Raw genomic sequence first — 11,106 nt, 5'->3', positions numbered from 1 at the left:
CGGTGATAGGCCATTTTCTATGAGCTTTATAGCTATTGTTTTCCTTACGTTTTACAGGATGATTATAGCATCCGTGTCATTTTGTTGGAAACCTGTAACGTCAAGACCTGGTTGGTTTGCATTTACTGCAGTTCCACTGGCCCCGGGATTATCATCGTCGGCCATTTTGTTGACTGAAAGTTTGCAGAGCAAGTTTTAAAGAAACAAAGATAAGGTGCACAATATTTTGGAACACTGTATCCTTCAACGTTGAACAAACCAAAAACTAATACATAGGATTTTTCGTCCTACTCAGTTATGGAGGATATCTTATCCTTTAACCCACTCCAGACTTCTACTGGAGTATTTTACGGGATAAAGGGGTCTCTGTGAAAAGCACGACTGAGTTACTCAAGTATATAGCATTAAATTAGTGCCTTACCAAACATTGGGCGCCATGTAGTGTAGTTCCTATATTCCCCATAGGCTCTGCACATTGGAATAATATATCCTATAGATGTGAGGTAGGACTAAGGTCTACTGGGTCGCTATCGAATATATTAGACTTAATTGTGAGTGCCAGCTAGCTCAGAGGTCACTAGAAACTTTCTCCAGTTCACAAGAAGGGATTTCGTTTATGACAACCGCATAAACATGACAACTTTGTTTCCTCAAGATAAAACTGATCTTCAGAGTCGTGGAAACAATAGATAAATATTTTACTCAGTCCTTCATGCATGCTTCGTTTCACCAGAGGTGCAGAGAAATAGAGAGACGGGCGTTTTCAATAAAAAGTATTTATTGAACAGTCTTCTTTCTCATGCAGAAGAAATGAACTGCTACAATCGTAATACTGGCTGTAAAGTATAATCCGTACAGCAAGAAGAGTTTTATAAAATAATACTGTAAAAGCATGGTATGGTTTCTAGACCATAGATAAATACATACATAAATAACAAAGGCTAAAAAATACTCAACTGGTGCTTCTAAAATACACCTACCTAACCTAAGTGTAGTACGAGGGAAGAAGTAAGTGAGGTGTAGCATATATTTTGTATTCTTTTTGCCAAGAATCTATCCAAGATTTCTCTTAGGGTCTAATCAGATCCGTACCTTGGTTTAGAATGAAGGAGGTCAGTCTCAGGACTCGATTTCCCAACAACCCGCAAGGGTAGCTTGGAAACACTGGAGCTGGATTTCTCGGCCAGAGAAAAGACAGTGTCTCTCTCAGTGCGTCTGCTGGAGGGTCGGCTTCCTTCGGCACTTGCTGTAGCAGGATGCGTCGGGTAAGTAGATAGTCAAACTGCTCCAAACCACTGTGTGTTTGCTAAGGGAAGTGTGGGCATATTTATACCTTGAAGGTGCCGAGATTGACGTAAAGGTGGACATAATAACGTCATCAAAGAGTCTCAGTTCTTTGAAAACTCCATGAGTTCTTAGATAAATCAATATTCAAGCAAGGGGAAGTCCCTAGCTGCTGAAGCCGAGTTTTCCAAGAAATCGTTGTGGATTTTCTGAACTAGCGGAAATAGCCATGCCGTATTTGGACTGCTTGAGCTATGTCTAAATATGGTTATGATTTCTATGCCTATATATGGACATGGTGATTTATACCTATGTAAGGGCATGAATCGGGAAAATTACACTAGGGTACTAAAATGTTCTACACCATTACCAGACTAACAAAGGGTAGCATGTGCTATGTCCACTGGATTGTGGTAATGGACAGGGTCTGGGCATTAGTTTTCAGTTATTTGGAAAAAGTAAGGCCTGTCAGCATGGTCCTTCTGTGAGATAGTCTGGACTATGTTGTCCATTCTCGTTCAATTCCTCCTCACAGCAATGTATGGCAAAGAGGTGAGGGAGAGTAGGCTAGTGTTAGCCCATACCTAGCATCAGCAGACCAGGCTTAGTATGGGTGGTGATAGCAGGTCTTTTAGTAGCCCAGTCCCAGGACTAGTCCACACTTAGAAAAAGAAAAGAATCAAGGAACACAGGCTAAGTGAACACTGTAAAATATTAGAAATTGCGGCAGGATATCTAACAGTGTGTAAACATAATGCACGTATCGCTTCAGGAAAGAAAAGTTTGAAACTACCAGGACCATAAACCCCTTGCACATTGTGGTGACCTACGCAAAAAGGAACCAGTGAGCTCCTTTATTTGTCCCTTTTAATAGAAAAGTGTCACGAATTGCTAGGTGTGTGCTCTCGCGCCCACCACCAGGGGGCGAAATTGTGGGACTTTCCATTGACACAATAAGCTGGACCCTCCCCTTCATTCATATACTGGCTTCCAGCCATTTGAACACTATTTGGAATTGACATCCATTCCCAATCCATTCCATGCTTGGTGGAAACCAGCCAGCTCATGCCTGAAACTCCACTACCGACAATTCCCTGCTCACTGCTTCTTCTCCACCCCTACAGGCCAAGGATGGGTCGAGTAATTCAGCTCACAGATGGCTGGCTGCTGCTAGCCAGCTCACACTTGATGCATATGATTACTGTGAGCTTTTTAAGCCCCAGCTCTCTTCAGTCCAGGGTTGGTCATTGTAGCTGTATAATGATGAGACCGGCCCTTGTTTCCTGAACCTCTGTTATCCTTGTTTCCGGAATTGCTAAGCTATCGCAATTCCTTATGCCGCAATTCGCACTGCCTGCAGTGCTACATTGTTTCCTGAGTTCCTGAGCTATAGTTATTCTTTGTTCCTGTTTCTGAGCTGCAGCTATTTCTTGTTCCTGATTTGCACTGCTTGCAGTGCACTCTTGACTCCTTGTTTCCTGAGCTGTAGCAGTTTCCTGTTTACAGAACTAGCACTGCCTGCCAGTGCTATTTAGATACCGGAGCTATAGCTATTCATTATTCCCGAATTAGCACCTCCTGCAGTGTTTTCTAGATTACTTGATTCCGGAGCTATTGCTATTCCTTGTTCCTGAACAAGCACTGCCTTCAGTGCTACTTGGTTTTCTTGACCCCTGATCCAGCACTAGTCAAGTATATCCTTGTAGCCTCCTCTTCTGTATATCCTTTTTCAGTCCCTGCCTTTCTTCCCATTTCCTTGGTTCCAGTTCCTAGTTTGCTGCCTTTCTATTCATGCTGTCTTGCTTCTATTGCCTTGTATGTTTGTTACTGGCTCTCTGCCAAGTGTGCCCTGTGATTTCCATCCTTTCCTGTGAAGCACTCCTCCTTGCTAGCTCCTTGTCTATCATGCTTGTGTTTAGTTCTACCCCTTTGCTGTTACTGCTTTGCGTGTTCCTGTTTGATCGCCAAGATCTGTGGGTACAGCTGACAACCTAGGTGGAGTTTCTTGTTCACTGTGAGTATTGTCCTTGAGTTACATTTATATTATCACCACAGGATCAGACCCTGCCTTTGCTTGCATATCGTATATGTGGGTATTTGCAGTCAGTATCTGTAGTGCTAGAGGCACTCTTATGGTCTGACACTACGTGATGACCTTTGATTACCATCATTTTAATTAAATTTGGTGTTTTATTTTATCCTAACCTGAATGTACGTCCTGCATATGCTTTGTTTCTCTTGAAGATTTCTTCTCATAGTTTTGAAGTGGGAGCTGTCACAGGAGAGCAGCTTGCCAAGAACAGAACGTGCGGGATGTGCATTTGAAAGCATGAGAGAGAGAGGTGCGTAATGTACTTTTTGGTCTCGAAGGGCCATGTATAAGCAGTGGTGCACAAATTTGCATTGTGTTGTACATTGAGAGGTGAAGTATGGGATGCTATAGGCGGTGGTGCACAAATGTGCATTGTGCTGTACACTGGGAAGTACTATGAAGTTCTTACTATTGACTTTGACATGGCCTCATGTCATCCTGAATTCTGACTCTGCCTTACTTGAGCTTTTCTGTGTGCACAAACAGTCCCCCAGAGTGTTTGTAAGTTATTTGGGTTAATCACGTTCAAGGTTTGTTTTGTGAGAGATTGTTTATTGTACCCTGGAAGGCTTTAATAAGCTTTGTTAAGATAAAGGCTGGAACATGTGAGAATGTAGAAAGAACGTGAGAACTCCTTTTGCCCTGGAATGCTGGCATCTGATGAGGACATGATGAGATTTAAAGATAGAAATGTTAGATGGAATCAGGCTGAGGCAGGAAGTGGATGGGAGACATCAAGTCCTAGTTAACGTCCCACTACCACCACCACCCTGGTGCTGCAGATGATAAGGGGCCTTAATGAAGACTCAAAAGAAAGGGAGAAAGAGGGGCACAGGTTACACAAAGTTATCTGTAACCAAAGCATTTACCCACAAGATATCTTAAAAAGACTGCATATGTGATATCTAAAATTACATGCAATGGTGTGTGGAAGGTACATTGATCTGGGGAAGATACATTAACCAGCCAAGCTATAGTAAGAAGACTGAAGCTCTGACCATTGTAAAAAGACAATCACAAAAATCATCATAGTTTAGCATGTTCCCCCTTTGAAATACAAACATAAAGCAACAACTACAAGATGAAATCATGTGAAAAGTATTCTTGAGCCTTCAAGACTATTTCTGAGTTCTTTATTCCGGACAGAGGTGGATTTGCTATCTTAAAGAAAAAGAGTAACAGAGTGTTTGGCATCTCCTGGACCTTTCATAACTTCAACATACAGAGAAATGACCAGTATTCTCAGAGAAAGATGGCAATCCTTCCTGCAGGACTTCAAAGAAAATGGGACAGTCACTGGATGGGGACAGTCATGGTCTGAATCCATAGCCAGATGCACTCCCTTGGCACCAACATACAAGTACACAACAGTGGGTGCGAGTGAGGCTTCTCAAACATCAGAGGACAAGCTTCCTTCTCCCACAAAATAAGTACAACACATCATCAGCAGTGCATTTGTCACTCACAGAGAAGGCACTGCCAGGCATCAGCAGTGCAAGTTTCCTTCTCTTTCGGAACAGATACACCATGCGCATTGACTGACAAGCTTCTAGTCTTCATAGAACAAGTACGCAATATTCCCTTCGTCATAGAACAGGCACAGCAAGGCAACTGAATTGCAAGTTTCCTTTCCTGGCACTACAGCAGTGGTAAAGCCTTCCTACCATCTCAGAACAGGTAAAGCTCTGAAGCATCAGTGAGCTCTTCTCTCTAACATAGCAGGTACAGCACAGTCAGAAGCAGCAGTGCTTACATCTTTTCCTATTCGATGTGCATGTTTTAGTATGGTTGTGCGGATTAATAAGTGCATGGGTGTAACACAAGTAAAATGGTAAGTATGGAACAGAGACGTTTTAAGGCAAGGGCAAAGTGGGCTCTGGCCCAGGGCCCCAGCCTTTCAAGGGGGGCCTGATGGAGCCAGCTTTGTTCTGCAGAGAGTCTTGCCCTGATAACCTTGAATAATGTTTAAACGAATTGTTGTAAATAGTATTTTTCTATTACAAAAAATGTAATATGTGAGACTCTATTACAGACATTTTGCAGACAAAAGGCGTTTATGTTTCATGCAACAGCCATATAAAAAAGTTTCTTTTAGATCAATACAGGACCTCACATATGAGAAATGGGAGGGTGTCTCAGAGATTATTTGCAGTAATATTAGTGAGCTGCTGTTGTGTTACAATACTGAAAACACATCACTATCCCTTCTGAATTCCAGATGTACATACATTTAGAATTTGGCCAAAGAGGGCATAAAAGAACTGAAACTGGCTCATAAAATCATAGCTGTTCCGAACAGGGGCCCCAAAATACATTTGGCCCAGGGCCCCCAAAATCCTTAAAACCTTAAAACATCCCTGGTATGGACGGCTGAGTATAAACATCTGTTATTGCAATGCCAAAATGGCCTAAGGGGTGAACACGTGCTTACAAATACATGTCATGTCTGCAGAAGTGAATAGGTGGAGAGGTGGATGGTGGTGTCGATTGGCAGACATTTGGGTGAGTGAGAGGCTGGAAGGCTCAAGAATGTATGTTTTCATAAATTTTGAACTTGATTTGTGTGGGCAGAAGGGTGGGTAAATAAATTGGTAGTGTGATTGAGATTGCTTGTGAAAAGCAAACGTCTGTGGATTGATGGGTGTTTGTGCAAGGATGTTTTTTTGCATGGGTGGTTTAAAGGTCATTTTGCATATGTGGGATAATATATGCCTGTGTTGTGCATATAGATGTATGTACATATGGATAGGTCTTGTGTATGCGTGTTTATTTGATCCCAGGTAGATATATTTGTGGATGGATGTGTGTAAATCACATTGATGCTGCTGCAATTGGACTTGTGCCTCCTGGTGCACATGATGGGCTGTAGAAAGAGGCTAATGTCCTTGAAGGGCATCTACCTGCCCGGGTATGAGACACCAGAAATCTCTGTGATGGGGAAGCACCATTACTGAATCTCATCACAGAATCCTGATATTGCACAGTGGCTGGGGCTGGGGGTTGTCTTATGTGCACTTAGGTGTCATGCCCCACGGATAGAAAATGATATGCCAACAAACATGATGGCTTTGATATAACACTGTGACTTGGCAACTGGTGGCTGTAAGAGAACTCACAATAGAAATAATAGCCTTGAGCCATCTCAGAAGGATATATAACTTGTTGGATGTATGCATCAGTACTGAGGTCACACATGCAATTGTGACTAACCATGTGCCCCTATTTATCAGAACATTCATCATTCATAGAGCTTCAGAATGACAGACACAACTTGAAGTGCTATAAGAACTGTCACGGGGATGCTAATACACTGTCAGTAAAGTGTACCTGTTGGAACAGCCACTCTCAGGGTAGATATGGAACTATCACAATGACAGGTGCGTGAAAGTCCAGGCAGAGCATGACGGAAGCCATTGGTGCAGTGCTGAGGGCATTGAAGACCCAAGCTTGGAGAAGGCGGACCAAAGTTGGATTTTTTAGGACCCAACAATAAAAGATAACATCACTGGCATGCAGATCCTATGTATAATACTTCTTGCTTAGTCCAGGGGATTCGGATAGAAGGAACTCAATGCTGCTGTGGGGAACACATAATTTAAGAGCAGACTTCAGTTGCTAAAGCACTGTTCCCAAGTGTCTAAACACTTACGGCCTCACAGGGGTGTGAAGGTCCATCACTGGGCATTGGTCAGACCACTCTGATTATAATCCCAGGTAGCCAGTGCCTTAAGTGGGATGAAAAAGGTGAGGAGTCTCTAAAAGGGGCATTTGCAAAGCAATGTAACTAGGAATCCTTTCCAAGAGGCTTGGCTTACGTACTTAGGGATGTGGCTTAAAACATGAAAACTAAAGTCCTGTGCTTTACAAACCATGCCACTTGCCCAGTATTTGGGGTACTCTCTTTTATTGCACCCAGACATACACCATAACAAAAGGTGTGTCTGTAAAAACAAGCCAGACCTATTGCCTCTGTCAGTGTTTGCTGGCAGTATCAAATAAATGTGTAACTTCAATGACTGGGATGTGAAGGATTAGAATTGAAAATGTTTCTCTCCTGAAATTTGCTATGATCTGTGGAAGGAGAGATGGGTCTTCAGAGTGTCTCAACCACTTCTGTACCCTATTCACACCACTTTCTTCTGATGTCTCTGACTTTGTTAGACGCTCACTTCCTTCTTTCTCCCCACATCTTTCTGAAAACCTCCAACTCTATATCTCGCTCATCATTTTCCTCTTAACGCTATCCTTCCACTCTTCTTTTGCACATACTTCTGTTCATCTTATCACTTCATAATTTCCCAAATCAAACAACCCACCACTCAGCATTAAGCACTGCATGTTATTTTTATTTGCCGCTGTCAATATTTTGAAAGCTGTGTTCCTCCTTCACACACTTCACAATAAAATCACTTTTACAATGGCACATATGTGACACTCTCTCTGTGCAGAGAGGTCAAGAATTGCAGGAGCACACATTCTGGACACCTTTATTATCCACTAACAGACACTCACATTACATTCAGAGTCATCTCCAAGGCCTTCACTCATGCGATGTCATGAACACTCACAACCGGAACTCACCCAGGCACTTAGTGACAACTATTTTCACGGAAGAGTCATATGTTGCATGAGAAAACTACAGAAACTCAACATATGGAAACAACTACTCTTAGGGAATGGGAGATGGAGTTAAAAAATGAAATGAAATGTTAGCATGCTCTGCATCGATGTTATGGATAACCTCAAAATGTTGTACAGTCATTGTTAGGAATTCAAGTTTGGTTTATGCCTGTAAAGGATGTGAATTTAGGACCCAAAAAGAACCTAGTTCAAAGACAGTTTTTAATTACTGCAAACACAAGGAAATGATGGACGGAGTGCTGAAACTTTTCAGTTTTTAATTACTGTCACATCTGAGACCTAGCAGGACCCAACTCTTAAGCCTTTTTGGCGACACATTGATGTGGAGTGTGCATCACTCACATCTTAGTAGGTCATGCGGCCATCCCAGGCCCAGACTTAGAGATGGGCTAGACACTGAAAGCGTGAGTCAGATGCTTGGCTTATCTCAAAGTCCTCTTGTATTGTTTAGTCCAAAACGAGCAGTGTTTGTTATGTGGTTTCTGCCTGTCCTAAATGTTCTATAAAATATGATTACACACACTATGCGCCATGCCATAAACATGAAACATGAAACACCTATTCGGTAATACAGAGTCATGTAAAACCCTGAGGTAATGGCACTACATTTCCTATCATCCCATCGGCATTGTGGAGTCAGACATTCTAAAGGACTACCCCAGGCCCCAGCGGTCGTCAGAGCAGCACAGCACTTGAAACGCATGTGCTTTGGGCACCCTTCACACATGGAAGTTAGTTCGTTGTTGCAATGCGCCTCTTCCTGCTAGCTCTATATTGGTCACATAGCAATTTTGGGTAATGAGGGACAGCCCACCCCGTGAGATAAATACATGCTCTCCACCCGACTACAACGCCACAAGCTGGGTAGCAAGAAGCCAAGTAGGTGCATGTGTGGGTAGGGACCCTTGACGAAGTAATTGCTTTTTAGGTCTCGCCTACGCAGCGCTCATGCGCTGCATAGGAGGAGACCTCTTGAAATCGATGCGCTTTTTAGGCCAAAAACGTGCACGCATTGCATTGCTTTCAATAGCAACGCGTGCACGTGTGGCAATTCCCTTGCGGGAGCAGGCAGCGGCACCATATGTTAGCAATTATCGCGTCTTGCTGCTCGCTCCAGCAAGGTAAACACGATGTACATGCCCGCTTGTTCCATTTGCCGCTTCCCGTCGCTTTAACTTTCACATTAACTTTCGTATGCGCTTGTCTTTCAGCGCTTGTTTTAATTAGCAGAGGCGCGCCGTACGTTTCAGTTCACAGCTACAGCGGTTAATACCTGTGACATTGCTCCCACATGGCAAATGAGAGTTGTGCTCATGCACCGCGTGAAACCCCAGTTACCATTAATGCCCACATATCAAGGATTTGAGCAAAAACAAATACGATTGGTTCAGCTGATATCTTTAAATAAGCCTTGCATGACATTTTCCAGCTTCCCACGCTGCCTCTTTGTTTTCAACTGTGCACGCGAGAACATGCACCTTGAGGCGAAGCCGAACACAATATTATGAACAGGAGATTCGGCGAGTTACGTGTTTAACTCACCCTGGTGTTCCTGTCCCATCTTTTTAATGCCAGCGGGAGATGGACCCGGGCACACCGGGGAGCAGCTCCGTACATGCTGGGCTGTATTCCTCCCAGTCCCAGGCAGCTGCGCTTCCCCTGCATAGGGCCGCTGGAAGCACAAAGCAACACACAGCACCAACTGCAAATTATAAACAGGAGGCTGTGCCAAAGAGATAAAAAAGGCAGCAGGGGAGTTCAGTCCAAGGGCTGCGCTCTTTATCGTGCTGAACTAGAATCGGCACTGAAGGTGGGTTTGCTGGGGGAGTGGACGGGGGCCCTGCGAGTTCATGATCATGCTGCACTTGGCTGACAGCAGAGCCAACTGCGCGTCGGCATCTGACAAGCTGCCCAGCAGAGAGAGCCCGGTTATAAGGCACAGCCTTCTGAAGTGTCCTCTCTCAACCCTGGGCAGCTCCCGCCAGGCACACAGACAAACAGAGGGCAGTTGGTGTGCGAGCACCTCATGCCTCCACCAACCTTACGCGTTGCTCCCGCGGCTTCACGTGGGGCCCCGGCAAAAATTTGTGAGCTCGCTGAATCCCTCCCAAAGAGCTGGGACTGTTCTGCTTCTACTTTCCCCCTTGCCCTCCCCTTCCAACTGTCGTCTCTGGGGTTGAATAACAGCCGCTGCTTTGAATGCTCAGTGGTCTGCACTGTATTTCTTTTATTTTTAAACCAAACAGAAAGAAGCAAGCCAGCACGCTGCTTGTGTGGAAAATGTTTTAAAATGTTTCCCAAAACACATCAACGTTGCTGTCCGCACCCACAGCTGGTCTATCTAAAGCAACAGTTGTGCGTGTCCAGTTTAAAGACCCTAAGATGGAATCTCATAAGGCTCCGATTACATATGCCAACATTTGTCAGTGTTTTGACTTAGAAACGAAAATACATTTTACTCTAGAGGAGTGATCACAACTCTTCACAGCACAGCTCTGAAACTGGATGCAGGCTTCAAGCATGCAGTACTTAAATTAAGTAAATGTAATGTACAAATGAAGGTCATGAAATGTGTAAACCCAAAGCATTGTCCTTTTACGATATGGGATGGAGGAGGAAATAATAATCTAGTGGCTGAAAAACAGTGTTACCTGAAAACGGGTTACAAATCCCAACTTCAACAATTGACCGAATTGTGTGATCCTAGGCAAATCGTTTCACTATGCCTCATTTTATTTGTCAAAACTGGGACAAACTTAAATAAATTCAATGCTATGTAAAAATATTTTCTCTCTTTTTTTAAATATTGGGCAAGAATATTGACCACTCATGGTACTCGCGTCTCAGACTGCTTGTTTCAGTCTGGCTGTAAATCAGGTGTAAGTCTTTGGAAGATGCTCCCTGAATTCCACTGGGCGAGCAGGCAAAGTCTGAAGGGGATCTATGGGTTTGTGGGTTTTGCAACCTTGGCGAGCTTACCGTCTGTTTAAGTTTTATTTACGGCGGAGAAATATCAGCGTTTTTATGGGTGATTTCAAGGAAACTACCAGTTTATCATGTGCCTGGCGGTCAACTGCTAATTGCTAACT

Source organism: Lissotriton vulgaris, chromosome 6 (genome assembly GCF_964263255.1).
Source record: "Lissotriton vulgaris chromosome 6, aLisVul1.2, whole genome shotgun sequence".
In the NCBI taxonomy this organism is placed as follows: Eukaryota; Metazoa; Chordata; class Amphibia; order Caudata; family Salamandridae; genus Lissotriton; species Lissotriton vulgaris.
Note: the sequence above shows the minus strand (reverse complement) of the source record.